This window comes from Podarcis pityusensis (assembly GCF_964106645.2).
Source record: "Podarcis pityusensis genome assembly, chromosome: 1".
In the NCBI taxonomy this organism is placed as follows: Eukaryota; Metazoa; Chordata; class Lepidosauria; order Squamata; family Lacertidae; genus Podarcis; species Podarcis pityusensis.
In genome coordinates this window covers 106298471-106314624 of record NC_138028.1, presented here as the reverse complement: position 1 = coordinate 106314624, position 16154 = coordinate 106298471, and the positions used below count along the sequence as shown (strand labels likewise).

The following is a 16154-nucleotide window of genomic DNA, read 5'->3' as shown; positions in this document are numbered from 1 at the left end:
ATTTTATTGTTCTAAACAGCCTTGGGGGCTCCTTTTTGCAGCTGCAAGGCAGTATAGAAATGTTCACAGATAAAAAGCGAAATCAACAAATGTGTAAGATTAAAGGGTGTGATGTAAAGCTTGAAATGAGCAACTTTTCATTTTCTTTTACCAAGCAAACCTGGCGATTTTCATAAAAGAGATTAGAATGCTACCTTTTGGGGGGAAATTCCCTTTTTTGGTGAGCAGAGTGCACAGCACAATGACCGACTTTGTTCCTAATTGGGACGCTATCCTTGTAAGTGGTAGCATTAGCACCTTTCAAAGCCCCCAAATTCAGCAAAATGCCTAGCAGTGACACAGCTCACTGAAGGCAGAGTAGCTGAATGCCCTAATACAGGGGAACGGATGAGACGGCTGGCTGGCAGAAATAGAGCAAAATGCTTTACTTTGGTAGTGAGGTATTAGGAAACCTGGTGCAGCAAGGGAAATCCCAATGCTTTTCTTCCTGCAGAAATACCTTCCAATCCCTGGATTAACAATCTTGTTTACTATTATACTAGGAGGCAAACCCATTGATCATGTCTGCCATCTATCATACCAGGGAGAGATGTTTGACTGCTGCCTTACATATAAGCCTCATCTCCAAAAGCTTAGCATTTATGTTCAAATGATCGGACTGCTGGTAGGAATGTCATGAAGTGGTTGTGCATCAATACTGTGAACGTCGGGATGTGCATTAATTTATGCACCTGTTCTTACATCCCAGTGTAAGGAGCTACACTGAACTTCCCTTGACAATGAAGAGCGCCTTCTGTGCTGTCTAGAAGTCCACAGTCAGGCTAGTTTGGTCTGTCATGATTTTGCTGCTTGTCAGGAATTAAAAACCAACCAGCTAGGATTTTTGGGTGGAAACATTTTCTGCAAGTAGTTACTGTTTCCTGGGATATTGGGGCAGGTTTCTTTATTGTGATGTAGGCATTATGATCTTCCAATTATTGATAGAACACATGCTTTCTTGGTACTGGCTGTTTATATTATGCCCAATGCTATTTTTCTAGAAAAAGAGGTCCCAGAACTCACCATGAAGGTCTCAGTGAACATCTCATGAACATTACAATGGCAATGGCGCCCATCTGAGAGGTGCTGGATCTGAGTTCCAATGAGTTCTGGCCGGAAAAAAAGCCCTGATTATACCTAACATTAGACAGAACCACACATTTTCTTCTCTCGAAGCAGATGTGTCATAAATTACCACCCACATATCTATTCAGCTTTCACATACACCTTCCAGAATATGAAACATGTGGGATCGCTCAGTGGTTGCATCAGCCACTCCAGCAATGTGCAGCAATGTGGCGCGCCCAAGGGCCAAACTAGATGTGACATTTCTCACATACTTCACCCACATTTGTTGTTGTTTAGTCAATTAGTCGTGTCTGACTCTTCGTGACCCCATGGACTAGAGCATGCCAGGCACTTCTGTCTTCCACTGCCTCCTGCAGTTTGGTCAAACTCATGCTGGTAGCTTCGAGAACACTGTCTAACCATCTCGTCCTCTGTCATCCCCTTCTCCTTGTGCCCTCCATCTTTCCCAACATCAGGGTCTTTTCCAGGGAGTCTTCTCTTCTCACGAGGTGGCCAAAGCATTGGAGCCTCAGCTTTATGATCTGTCCTTCCAGTGAGCACTCAGGGCTGATTTCCTTAAGAATGGATAGGTCTGGGCTTCTTGCAGTCCATGGGACTCTCAAGAGTCTCCTCCAACACCATAATTCAAAAGCATCAATTCACATACACCTTCCAGAATATGGAACATGTGGCTCAATGGTTGCATCTGTTTAAAAGTTTTTAGCTGGTGGTATATCTGCATATAAGTACAAAGCAGACAGGGACCTTTGCGTGCTTTTACCATTTCGCCCTGCCACAGTCCCAATGAGAACTGGACCCCCACCCCCTACCTGCTGTTCACAATGGGGGGAAACCCAAGTCACTAGCCCTCAGTGTGAAATGGAAAGACGATCTGGTTATCGATCCTACATGTTACTTTGTTACTGCAGTAGTCACCCCACGGTAACTCAAGTGTCATTTTACACATCTCATTTAAATGCAGTTAGGATTGCATCCCTAATTACCTATATAAATGACATTTATGGAGCAATCCAAATCGGGGGGTGGCTGTGCTATGAGGATAGCAGGAATGTGTGTGAGAGAGAAATTGGGTCGTCTCTTTCTGCTCTGCATTTCTTTGATTTTGAGGTTCCTTTCATTGGAATCAATGCAGGAAGATAAACTAAGGCAGCCCCATGGTTGGTGCAGTTTGTGCCCACATTTTGTGTGTCTTTCAGAGGGGAGAAGGTCTATGAATGCACAATCTCTCCCAGCGTACTCCTGAAACCCACAGGATCCTCACCTTTCCCCCCTGTTTGATGTTGAAGTGCCATTGGCTGCCTTTTTGCAGCCTCATGGAGGAGACCTAGCAGGTCAGATCACCTTGCCCTCAGAGAAGCAGATGAATAAATCCCGCAGATTCTGGAATGCCCTTCCAGGGGACTATAGGACTGAAGCCTTAGTGTATGAATTTATTAAACTTTACAGGATTGTCGTAGGGATTACAATTAGTGCTTTGAATACTTGAAAACACTAAACAAATGTTAAGTATTATTATTAAATAAGGAAGCGGCCTTATAGAATTAGAATCAGGATTTTGCAGCTTTCAAAATTGCAGGCTGACATTCTATACATGAAAACAGATTGGTTTCAGTTCTACAGCTAACATTAATGCAGTTAAGTATATTCAGAGTATGTGAATGGCAATGACACCAGAAGAAATTCTTATTTCTAGCTCTGGCGATTCCATTGACTTGGGTAGAGTTATCTTGATTTACACCATTGCACAATCTGATCTATGCTAGTCATATCTTCCGTGACTCCCTGGTTGACATCTAGTCTTCAGTAAAAACAATGATAATATTCCTACTGACCTGATAGAGTTTTCACTCCATCTGCCATAAGTGTGTGGTTCACAATATGAGGCTTAGAACTCTATTGTTGTCTCTTTACTTGACGTAAGGGTTATTTGAAATAAAAAGGGAGGGTTATTCTCCAAGCAGACTGATAACACACACACTCTTAAATCAACAGATATTACAGCTATTTGAAAATGTTTCTCATGATGTAACAAAAATTATTATTCAGGGTTCTGTTTTAGATGAACTGTGAACTAATAGGGTTTTTTTTAAAAAATAATAATAGTTCACTTGACAGGGAATTAGTAGATTTTCTGTGTAATTTGCTATTCTCCTAAAACTCAGAGCAAACCAAAATGTCAGCCTTGGTTTCAAGATGTGTGTTGTGTTTGAAAATGGAATTTTTACCACTCCAAATAGCAAAATCTTAATTTCCATTAGGATTTTATGAACTGTCTGATTATACATCAGAATATTCTCACATCACTGAAAGACCTGCTGGTAGTGTACAAGGCAGTAAGATGAGGGAAAGTCAAAAGTAATTATTTGTACTGGGAATGGCATATTTTATTAAATGGTTTATCAGAAAATATAGCCACATTGCATGCTTTTTGCTCCCCAAGGATTTATTTATTTTAAAAGACCACAAATCTCACTTAGTCTTCACGTGCTCCTTTTTATCCATTGAGAATAAATGATAAATGCATTCATAATTTGCGTCTTTTTTGCACCCTTGCATTCTCTCTAACCTAGTACAGTGGTACCTCAGGTTACATACACTTCAGGTTACATACGCTTCAGGTTACAGACTCCGCCAACCCAGAAATAGTACGTTGGGTTAAGAACTTTGCTTCAAGATGAGAACAGAAATCGTGCTCTGGCGGTGCAGCGGCAGCAGGAGGCCCCATTAGCTAAAGTGGTGCTTCAGGTTAAGAACAGTTTCAGGTTAAGAACGGACCTCCAGAACGAATTAAGTACTTAACCTGAGGTACCACTGTACTGTAAGTTTAGGCTTTGTGTGAGAGTATGTATCTGAGTAAGATGTATATATGGGGTGGACATCGTGTTGTTTTAACCACCCTTCTGAGTCTGACGGGATTCATTATTCCTTCAAGAAAGACTAATCACTGAGTGCTGGCAAAATTTCAGCTGAATCATCACATGCAGGTAAATGCAGTTGGAATTGCCAGTTGCAATATGACTCTTGGGGGTGGAAAGTATTGAGGAGAAAGAACAGCACAGCGGTGGAACATTTCCAAATGTGTGGCCTTCTGTATAAAGTGGTTGGAGACTGTATCCACCTTGACCTTCTTGTTAAGCTGAAGACATTGTATAATTAAATAATTCTAAAAATTAGTCAGTAAACCAGAGTAATTAGGGTTGCCACCTTTGTTCTGCCAAAATACAGGACAGGACAGGGTGGGGCAGGGGAGTTGGGGGGCAATTCCTCCCTCCCCCATCTGGTGCTGAAGCAACTTCAAATTAACCCATTACAATCTATTTCAGCCTAACAGGATAGCCCCTCTGGAATTTGTCACACACATACACATGAATTTGTAAGTCTATCTGTGTGCTTGGCTAACCAGAACTTAAATACATGGCCTTTCATACATCTTTTCAAACACATGCATTTGGAGAGGATTCCTAACCTGGCGCAGAGAAAGAGGGGTGTGGGTGGGACCTGAAATACGGGACAAAATACGGAATACAGTTTTTTACATTGAAATATGTGACAATCCTGTATTATACAGGACAGGACAACTCTCAGTAATCTCCTTCAGTTCCCCCTACAGTCTGAGCTCTGCAGGATAGTAAAACCTTTTACAGATGGGTATACCAACAGGCAGGTATATACATATGGGAGCAGGTGTTCCTTCAGATAGCTAATTCCTGAGTGGTGTAGGTCCTCCACTGTAGGGCATTATGTGCCAACAGAAGCATCTGAAATTTGGCTCAGAAGCAAATTGGAAACCAGTGCATTGCAATAATCCAAGCTTAAGTTACCATTGCCTGGGCCACAATGGTTAGGCTATCCCTACCCAGAAATGGCATTATCCCTGCCCAGAAATGGCATTAGCTGAAGCTGGTAAAAGATGCTCTTAGCTGTTAAGGTCATTTGTGCCTTCACCAATGGTTATGCACCCAAGATCACCCCCCCCCCAGATTACATTCCTGCTCCTTCAGAGGAGGTCCAGAACAGGTATTCGGCCTAATTCCCAGACCCAGGAATGGTGCTACCCACAATGGTGTCAAGATTGAGTTTTGACTTGTTGGCCCTTGTTCCAGTCCACCACTGTGTCTGAGCAGTAATCAAGGTCCAGTAAAGCCACACCTGTACTTCTCACTTCAAGCTGCTCCTGTTGGAAGAGGGTGAATCTCTTCAACAGAGAATGTACTGGAAAAGCCTCACATTCCTTCCTTCGGATCACTTAGCAACAGTCATTAAGTGACTAAGCGTCCTTAGCAGCAGCACTACCTCTATATCTGCCCAATTAGCCTTAGAACATTGCCTCCACATTTTGCTTTCTTTATTGATGTCCGATTGTGTTGCTGTTTTGAAAAATGAAAGCTGAGAGTCTGGACCTTTTGTTGCCAGTGCCGGGAGTGGGGTGGGGTGGGATGTATATGAATATGAACTAAAAATTATTCAAAATACTGCTCCCAATCTGAATGTAGTTCATCTTTAGTAAATTTGACAATTATGGGAACTACTTTTTGGTATAGTTCAGAATATTTTGAATATTTTGAAATATTTTGAACTTTGTTCAACTGAACTAGTTCATTCCAAGCACTGGTCATGGGGTGGGTGGCTTCTGATAAGGTAACATAAAAATAAATATGGACAATACTTTTTTAGCATGGACCTTCAAGGCTGGTGTCTTTGGCATTTCTATAGATCCTGCCCATCTCTTTAGAAATTGGTAGTTTCCAGCAGTAATTGTTCAGCCTTATCCCATGTCTATCCACCTATGAAATAAGAGGGCCTTCTCGGTAGTGGCACCCTCCCTGTGGAACGTCCTCCTATCAGATGTCAAGGAGGTGAGTAACTATATAACCTTTAGAAGACATCTGAAGGCAGCCCTGTATAGGGAAGCGTTTAATGTGTAATGTTTTATTGTGCTTTAATTCTGTTTGGGGTACAAACAACAACAACAACAGCAGCAGCAGCAGCAGCAATGTCATGGACCTTCAAGTATTTCCAATAATTCAAATTGCAAGGTGGTCTTACAATTTGATGTAACATTTCCTAAGTAATAGTAAAGTGTCCTACATTAGTTGCTTTGTATATCTAGAATGCTGCTGTTTGGAGTATTAATGACTGAGTGAAAAACATTAACACACATACAACTGGACATGGTGGCTACACATCCTTTTTGAAAATGTGTTTGGGGCTTTCAGGGGGAAGAGAGAGTAGATTGAGGTTGTTGAATCGCACCAAAGGTAAAGTGCTGTGACGCCATCTTTGCGTAAACTTTCAGGATGCTACAGGAAGGATGTTGTGCTGAAAAGCCTTCCCAGTATCTGCACTGTTGCTCATTTGCAGGCAGCTACTCACTCTACTTTTGGCCAAGTGATCCTGACGCAACCAATAGGGTTTCAAGAAAGAAATCCCAAAGGTTAATCTATCCATTATTATAAATATTTATAAATGGGTTGGATAAATCATACAGTGTAATTATCTACCTAACTAGTCAAGCCATTAGGACATTAAATAGCACAAATCAGAACTCATTTGCTGCATTACTAGATTGATATTGATATGAAACAGCTCAGCAGCAGTGCTCATGAGCATTTACTGTGATTTCAAAATGAGTAGGGAGCCATATAGAAACATTTCCATCGGGGTTCTGCTGCTGCTTTTTATTTAAAGAAAAGTTAGACAGATATGAACGGTCTAATTAAAAACAAACCTGTGAAGACCATAAGTACACCAGTCATCTTGAGACATCTTTGTGGTTTTATGATTGCTGGGGTGTTGTGACACAGAACTGGGAGAAGGGTGAAGATCATGGAATGCATTCCTGTAAGGCTAGTGTCTAGATTTTGGAATGCCAATGGAATGAACTCTCTGCATTGATTTTTGTGGCCCTCTGTTAAATGCATAACCTCCCAAGTGGCCAGAAAAATACGGGACATCCCATTTTTTGTGTCAGATCATGGTGACCATTTTGGGTGCCATGCTCTCTCATGTTCTCGTGCCTCTTTTTGGGGTGGTTCTATCCTTCTGTCTTCACAAAAGCCCTGTAAAACCTTGTAAAGGCTAGTAGATAGGGAGTGACTTTCCCAAGGCTGCCCACTAAACATTGTGGCTGAATGCCAATTTGAACCTCTCTCGCGCCAGGCGTAAGTCTCACACTATAGGCAGTACGCTATACTAGTAATACAGTAATCTAAACATTTGGGAGCATGACAGATTCTAGAGGTTTCATCAGGTCTGCATGGATCAGATTTAAAATTAGATTAATTCCAAAACTCTAGCAGAGGCCTTCCCAATCAATCCATTTTAATTGGACCCATTCAAAATTGGTGTACTGGATTGGGGAGAGGGGGGGAGAGAGATGCCTATTTCTAGCCCATTTGCAATTTCCCTTCAAGTCCTTAATTTTTGTATGTGTTCACAAATTTATGTTGGAGCCTCTCAAAAAAAGTAGTTATTGGGTGGCCTGTATAAATGCTGCAGGTGCAAAGAAATGCAATTAAATATATTTTAAACAACCAAATAAAAAGTTGTCTCGTTTATTTACAGAAGGTTACCTACCATTTAAAATTAAATCACCAAGTGTATTTTTTTGCTACTGATGCAGCTATCGTATCAAAATCACCACTTTATTTATAAAAATCAGGTTAGACTTACAAAGCAAGACTGATAAAGAACATACACATTAACTTGTAATCACTATCTGTTTATTTGTGCTTCCTGTCCCTCAGAAATGCAACGGCTGTTGCTTAGTGTACCCTCTTTGCAGAAGTTGGAATGTGCTTATTAGTTTCACTATAAGTAATAAATGTCACGGCGTACGATATTGTCCCCTGTCCCCTGCTCCTCCAGGCACAAATGCTTTGCAAAGACACCATCATCACGGGAGGGGTGGCTTCACTTGCACAGAACACTTTTACAGTGCTCTCCATTTACCTGGCAGAATCCTTAAGCTCCAGTTTTCACTTAAACCAAGAAAGTGGTGTGAGACTGACAGTGTGGGCACCTACCGTAGCATTGCATCTCCGAGCAGAGGAGAGCCTGCGGGTAGAAGCAGCTGACATCCCCCAGGCAATCTGTAACTTTGCCGCACAGATCTGAGGCATGAATTCTGAAATATGCAGGACAAGGTAGACTTGCTAGAGTGCTGTTGTTGTTTTGCTGTTTTACACAAAGCAGAAACATAATTTTTGCAATGACATTTAAATAACAATTATATATATATATATATATATATATATATATATATATATATATATATTTAAAATGACAAGAAGTAAACTTTTAAGCAGCATATTTTCCTGCCAGCTCGGCTGGAGATGTCTCTCCTGTCGGCATCGATGGGAGTTGTGCAGACACACCTGGGGCATTAACAAACCCTTTAGAATTGCACATCCTACCTTGATTTCTCTTGAGAGTATTGTCTACCACAAACGTTAGGAATGATGCATTTTCTAAGTTATTTGCTTCCCTGTATCTCAAATGACGAGTTCTAATTTTGGTTCAGCTGTGCCATTCTGCATATCCCATTCCTTGAAGCATAATGTTCATTGCGCACATGTAGATCAAATTATATTTCATACTGTGCCTAAATACATTTACTAGAATGAGATTCAAACAAACGTGTTCTGAGTAATTTTTCTTTCTGTTAGTCCTTTAGCCTAATAATTACCTCGGCTGTTTCATTGTACCTTGCACTCCCTTGCAAATTGGTATAGTTGAAATTAGTTTTCTATCTCTCTTCTTTTTTGTAAGAGTGGCCTTAAACAATATTTGGCTTTGCCTAATGATATGTACAGAAGACAAGCCTAAGTGGAACATCAGCTGTTTACATCAGCTCTAACAATTAATGCATGTTAATTTTTAATTACACTGATTGTACTACAGGCGGAATGTATGTTTTTTCACAGAACAGATGTACTAGTCAGTTTTGCTGGTGAATATGCATATCGATTATCTGTGGCCGCTGCCAGCATTTGAGAGACAGCCGGCTTCAAATGTGCTGACAAATAGATGCTTTACAGTCCTGGGGCAAATGGTTATGCATCCAAGCTAGCCATGTTACATTAAAAAGAGGCTTCTGTGAAAGGATGCGAGAGAATCAGGCATGCAAGATTTGCAGCAGTGATGGTGTTTTAGGTAGTCCTCCTTGGGTATACCCATATTTGAGGGAAAGACTCTCACAACTTAGAACATAGCATGAGAACATTAGAGCAAAGGCTCACTGAATTGAGTAACCTTCTTCCCAAATTAGTCTACACGCTGTATCCAGGAAGCCCAGAAATGGGTCAGAAAGGGAACAGTCCACCTTGCTATTGCTCCCTAGCAGTTGGTATTCAGTTGGAGACTGCAAATGGGCATACTAATAGCCATTGGTAGACTTGGATGCATCCCTTCTAAAATTGTCTATGGTGAAGCTACCTTATACAGAGTTGAACTATTGGTTCATCAGTAATGTCTGCTTTTAAGGGCACTAACTTTCCAAAGCCCTGCCAGAGTTTTTGCCCCCAGTCTTGCTACCGTAGATCTCGTGTGTTGAGGCTTGCAAAAATGAAGCTTTTCAGTAGTAGAGCACGTGCTTTGCATGCAAAAGGTCCCCAGTTCAATCCCTGGCATTTGGGCAGAGCTAGGAGACACTTGAAACCAAGGAAAGCAGCTGCCAATCAGTATAGGCCAGAGGTTTTGAACCTTTTTGAGTCCACGGTTCCCTTGACCAACTACCAGTATACAGTGGTACCCCGCAAGACGAACGCCTCGCGAGACAAAAAACTCGCAAAATGAAAGGTTTTTTCGTTTTCGAGTTGCCTCGCAAGACGAATTTCCCTATGGGCTTGCTTCGCAAAACGAAGCTTGCCCCGGGGACAGCGGGTCTTCTCTTTTGAAGCAAGGGGCGGCGGGGAGAAGCGATCTTCTCCCCGCAGCCCCAGGTCCGGGGACAGCGGGAAGCGCTTCCCGCTGCCCCCGGACCTCTTTTGAAGCAAGGGGCGGTGGGGAGATCGCGATCTCCCCGCAGCCCCTTGCTTCAAAAGAGGTCCGGGGGCAGCGGGGAAGAAGCGCTGCGCTTCCCGCTGCCCCCGGACCTCTTTTGAAGCAAGGGGCTGCAGGGAGAAGCGCCCCTTGCTTCAAAAGAGGTCCAGGGGCAGCGGGAAGCTGCCCCCGGACCTCTTTTGAAGCAAGGGTTTGCGGGGAGATCGCTTCTCCCTGCAGCCCCTTGCTTCAAAAGAGGTCCGGGGGCAGCGCGAAGCGCTTCCCGCTCCCCCGGACCTCTTTTGAAGCAAGGGGCTGCAGGGAGAAGCGCCCCTTGCTTCAAAAGAGGTCCGGGGGCAGCGCGAAGCGCAGCGCTTCTTCCCCGCTGCCCCCGGACCTCTTTTGAAGCAAGGGGCTGCGGGGAGATCGCTTCTCCCGGTGCTCCGAAGCGGGGCGGGGGGGCGGGAACACCTTCCCCCACCGCCCGGCTTCGGAACGGTGCTCCGAAGCGGGGCGGGGGGGTGGGAACACCTTCCCCCACCGCCCGGCTTCGGAATGGTGCTCCGAAGCGGGGCGGGGGGGTGGGAACACGTTCCCCCACCGCCCGGCTTCGGAACGGTGCTCCGAAGCGGGGCGGGGGGGTGGGAACACCTTCCCCCACCGCCCCGCTTCGGAACGGTGCTCCGAAGCGGGGCGGGGGGGTGGGAACACCTTCTGAAGGCTGGCGGGGGGCAAAAGTCTTTGTCCCCCCTGCCTGCCTTCCCAGGGGCTTTTAAATCGCCCTGGATAGCGGAGAAGTCCTCCGCTGTCCCGGGGCGATTTTAAAATGCCGCCCGCCAGCATTTTAAGATTGCCCGGACAGCGGAGAAGTCCTCCGCTGTCCCGGGGTTTTTTAAAATGCTGGGGGTGGGAAGAAAAGCCCTTACCCCCCCCCAGCCTTCAGAAGAGGTCCGGGGACAGACTGTCCCCGGACCTGGTCTGAAGGCGGTTTCCCTAGGAACGCATTAATTGATTTTCAATGCATTCCTATGGGAAACCGTGCATTGCAAGACGAAAAACCCGCAAGACGAAGAGACTTGCGGAACGAATTAATTTCGTCTTGCGAGGCACCACTGTATCTTTCTGTGGCAACCCTCTGGAGCTCAGGAGCTCAGTTATGCAGGCTTGCCTGCAGAGCTGGCAGCCTCTCACCCTTTTTGAATACCCTCCCTTGCGGAGTGTTCCCTCAGCCTCCTCTCCTTGGGAGTCATCTGGGCAGCCACTGCTGCAGCCCCTGTCTTTGAGCTGCCCTCCTGCCCCAAAGAGAGGTGCCTTCTCACACAGCCCCACAAGGGGCCTGGGACTTGTCTGTCCATTCCCAACAGCAAACTGGCTGTCTGGGCTTCCTCACCCGCTTGCTTTCCTTCCCCAAGGCTGCCTCAGCTCCTGGCAACCAGCACCCCCTGGCCAGCTCTAGAGGCACCATTCATATGTGGAGTTAGTAGCCAAGGCTTCCGCAACAAGTACAGTGGTACCTCTGGTTACAAACTTAATTCGTTCCGGAGGTCCGTTGTTAACCTGAAACTGTTCTTAACCTGAGGTACCACTTTAGCTAATGGGGCCTCCCACTGCCGCCGTGCGATTTCTGTTCTCATCCTGAGGTAAAGTTCTTAACCCGAGGTTAGCAGAGTCTGTAAGCCGAAGTGTTTGTAACCTGAGGTGTTTGTAACCCAAGGTACCACTGTAGCTTTACAAGCCTTTGGGAGGCAGAGACACAAGAAGGCATCAGAAGAGGAGGGAAGGACAGAGGGACAGAGGTCATTGTTGCCTGCAGCCATCATTCAAGGCACCCCAGGGTGCCACGGCACACTGGTTGAAAACCTCTGGTATAGACAACACTAAGATAACATGGACCAATGGCCTCAGTTGGTATAAGTCAGATTCTGTTGTTCCTATTGGTTATATGGCTGAGCAAAGGCCCTTTCCCTCATCATTAGGAGAGGCAGTTTTTGACAAGTTTACACCTAAAGTTTTGATTACTGGGCATTAATTTGTGTTTTTAGAAAAATAAAACGTAACAGGTTTGACAAGCTCTCATCTAGAGCTTTGCTCACTGGGCGTTAATTGTTTTTAGAAAACAAAACATAATTATGATCACTAAAATCTGCCATAGTCTTGAGAATTTGATGTATATTAGACTTTAGACTACTAGGCCGAATCCCTTGAGACTATTAACAAAGTGTTGAAAAAATCAATAAAACTGCAAACTTCCAATTTGAAAATGGATAGCAATTACTACTTCTTTCAGAAATAGGACTTTTTAGAATATGAAGTGTTTATGTTTTTTATAATAGCCTTCATACTTTTCGGTATGCAGTTGGATATGCAGCATCTTTGAGTCAGTGGCTATGGCTGCCCAGTGCCATCAGTTGAGGGCAGGGAGGGCAGGGCGTAGAAAAATGGAGACGAGAAGTGTCAGCATTCTACAATTGAGTAAAAAAAAGGTACCAGAAATAGAAAATGCCTTTTCACATGTGGCACCTTGCTTTTGGAATGCCTCACATGAAAACCTGTTTATTTCTCCAGGATATTCTGTCTGAATATTTAGGTGGTTATGCAACTGCTGCAATTTTATAGGGTTTTTTTTTTTTTTTAAAGAGCTGCTGTTTTAATGCTTTTTTAATTTTTTGCTTTGGCTCTTTGCTTTTAATGTTGCTGCATTCCCTGGGTATAAGTGATGCTGAAAGGCAACCCACACATTTCAAAAATAAATAAAGGTGCCTTTCAGCTATAGCAATATGTGTGCATTTTCCTTTGCATTTTTTAAATACAATATACATTGCATTCAGTATATACCGAAAAGAGCCTCTCTTAGATACATTTGTATTAGATATCACCATTTGTTGCCTTCTGCAAAACCTGAAACTCAGCATCACAGACTGAGCTCTGTATCTGTGAACTGGGCTGCAGAGGTGGGCAGATATCTTTCTGTTCAGAATGCAAGCAATTTTCTGAACAGGAGTTCGTTGGGACAATAAACATACAGCGTTAGGCGAGACGCACATTTTGTCTCCGTTCAATCTGCTTTTAAAACTGCATGATTTCTGTTGTATGTTTCTATGTAGCTCCAGCTACATAGGAGGGATGAGTCCACTTTGCAGAGAGACACAGCCCTGTCTATTTATCGGCACAGTTCAAGAATGATACAGAAGTGAGGAGGAGAATGTAAAGGATGCCTTATTAATGGATAATGAAAAGCAGGTATTTGAGAGCTTGCCTGTAATTACCCAGCTGATACTAACACTATTTGTTTTTCTCTTTTAGGGTTTAACTAGATATGATGTGGGAAGTACATGATTAGTATTTCCCTTAAAAAAAGAAAAGAAAAGAAAGATAGCGGTTGCAGGAGTTGTAATCTGTTCCAGGACCATGGCACTATCTGCTCAATTTTCCTGATTTTTCCCATTCAAGCTGCCCTGTGTGTGTACCTTACAGGCACTGATATCATACCTATACATTTTTTTCCCTGTAGGGAAAATAAGCAGCTTCATATCACAAGCGTGTCTATGTGATTTTAATCAGGAAAACAGTTGGTGGTGGGGCAGAGGAAAGGGTTAAGGCTTTCTTCGCAAGTTATGGCCCTGATTTCCCCCCTGGCTGCTATTATTCTATTTTTTATTTTTATTTTTTAAAAACCAAACAAACCCTAAAACACAGAAATCCTTATCACAAACATCTAGTGTTACATCTCATTTGGCTTTTACCATAGTGTAGCTGCCGATATTAGAGGATAATGCTCTTGTGTTGTCTCTTTGCTGGAGATGTGGAATATAATGAAAATTATCACCTATCAGCTCTGATGATGTAGGGTTGTTTCCAGTGGAGCCTTATGCAGTTTCATCCTTGAGGTGTGTGAACATAGTTTGCTATTACCTTGTTTTCGCTTGCATTCAGACTTGCAATTGTATACTCCACGCTGCCCTCAACCTTTGACATCCCCAGGGACGCGTTGCAGGCAAAACGAAGCACCTTTGAATACCTATTTAATTTAATAGAAGCGTTAAGACCCATTCATTTTAATGGAAGAGTTAATCAACGTGCTGCAAAGCTGGCGGCACTGGAAAGTAGATGTCTGCCTTTCATGAGGGACAAAGATCCCATCATTGCCTCACCACAGTTAATATTTCGAGGTAGTGTTCTTGATCAAGGAAGCATGCTTTGAAATAAGGTACAGGTGGTTGGCTGGGTGAAAAGCAGAACGGGCACCTGCACTGCAGAAGGGGGAATTTCATCAAGTACAGGTGACACGTGCTGAAATTTCCTCTCGAGCACAGTCTCCAACACCTGAGACTCTGCACCATGTGCCACCATTTTAAGAGTTGTGCTCGGCAAAGTTTTCCTGGTAGCAGCACTCAGGTTATGGAACTCCCTTTAGGAAGTCTGTTTCTGTCAGCCATGCGATGCTGTGTCCATACTTGTCAACTGCCCTGGGAAAACCGGGACATGGCGTCTCCTCACCCCCACCCCACAAGAGTACAGTGGCCATTTGGGGTGCCTTGCTCTAGCCTGATTTCGGGTGAGATCTGACCCCGGGAAAAGTGTTTTTTAGGGTCCACGATCTCGTGTGGTGCCCCCAAACCTGCGTTTTTGGGTGCCGTGCAGGGCAGTGCAGGACAGGACAAGGTTAGATAAAGCAACAGGCGAGTGCGCTTGGGTGCCTTTGAAGGTGAAGAGTGTTTCCGGAGGCCAACTGTTCTGGGCTGTGAGGCCTGAATGGAAAAGGTTATTGAGGCTTGCCTGCCATGCCCACCCAGAGTTGTGGGGCCTGTGAGGAAATAGGGCAGGAAGGTCTCCCTACTCACCATGCAGTGGGGCCCAGGCTTTGGGGCTATGCCTTGTCACAGTCCGTGGAATGGGCAGGGTTTGGCTCTCTTAAGGTCAAAGATAGCTTTCTGCTCTTCTCATTTTCCCTGTAGATAATAGTTTTGAATAAAATGTGGGCCTAGTTCCACCCACCACTTACGCCTTGCCTCTTTATTCCTGGGTCCAGTAACAAAAGCTTCTATTGGCTCCCTCTATTGACAGATTTCTGGAAAAAACAAATAAATGCAATCTGCTTTAGCTTCAATTTGTTTCCTGCAGCAATGTGGTTTTTATAGTTTTTAATGTCTTTCACTTGCTGATATTTTAATTGTGTTTGGTTGCAAATCTTATTAAGGTTTTTGGGGGGGTTTTTTGCATAGAAATTGTTATTAAATCAATAGAAATCTTAAAAGACATTGCTGCTCTATTCCACTGCCCGTGGCCTCAACCCTCATTTATCATCTTAGCCTCTACACACATCTCCTTTTCAGAAGCAGTGCTGAGGGTGAGTGGGTGTGTTGTGGGGGGGGGGGGGGTTGGTTAGGGGGAAGGGGCAGTTGTGGCATCAACAGACCAGTTCCTCCAGGTTCCTGGGGTTTTACAGTGTCACTTGTGCCAGACTAGCTGCTGGTAAAAATATCACTGTACAGTGGTACCTCGGGTTAAGTACTTAATTTGTTCCGGAGGTCCGTTCTTAACCTGAAACTGTTCTTAACCTGAGGTGCCACTTTAGCTAATGGGGCCTCCCACTGCCACCACGCAATTTCTGTTCTCATCCTGAAGCAAAGTTCTTAACCCGAGGTACTATTTCTGAGTTCATAGAATCATAGAATAGAATCATAGAATCATAGAGTTGGAAGAGACCACAAGGGCCATCGAGTCCAACCCCCTGCCAAGCAGGAAACACCATCAGAGCACTCCTGACATATGGTTGTCAAGCCTCTGCTTAAAGACCTCCAAAAAAGGAGACTCCATCACATTCCTTGGCAGCAAATTCCACTGTCGAACAGCTCTTACTGTCAGGAAGTTCTTCCTAATGTTTAGGTGGAATCTTCTTTCTTGTAGTTTGGATCCATTGCTCCGTGTCCGCTTCTCTGGAGCAGCAGAAAACAACCTTTCTCCCTCCTCTATGTGACATCCTTTTATATATTTGAACATGGCTATCATATCACCCCTTAACCTCCTCTTCTCCAGGCTAAACA

General features: G+C 44.0%; 1 long non-coding RNA gene across 1 annotated transcript; it reads right to left on the bottom strand.

The window, feature by feature from the left end:
• Window positions 1-7757: 7757 nt before the first annotated feature.
• LOC308479422 lies at window positions 7758-15442 on the bottom strand. The gene is made up of 3 exons (XR_013987668.1): window positions 14952-15442; window positions 14023-14128; window positions 7758-8254 (listed from the first exon to the last, which is right to left on the bottom strand). It is a non-coding gene; the product is annotated as an uncharacterized lncRNA (long non-coding RNA).
• Between the last annotated feature and the right edge of the window lie 712 nt (window positions 15443-16154).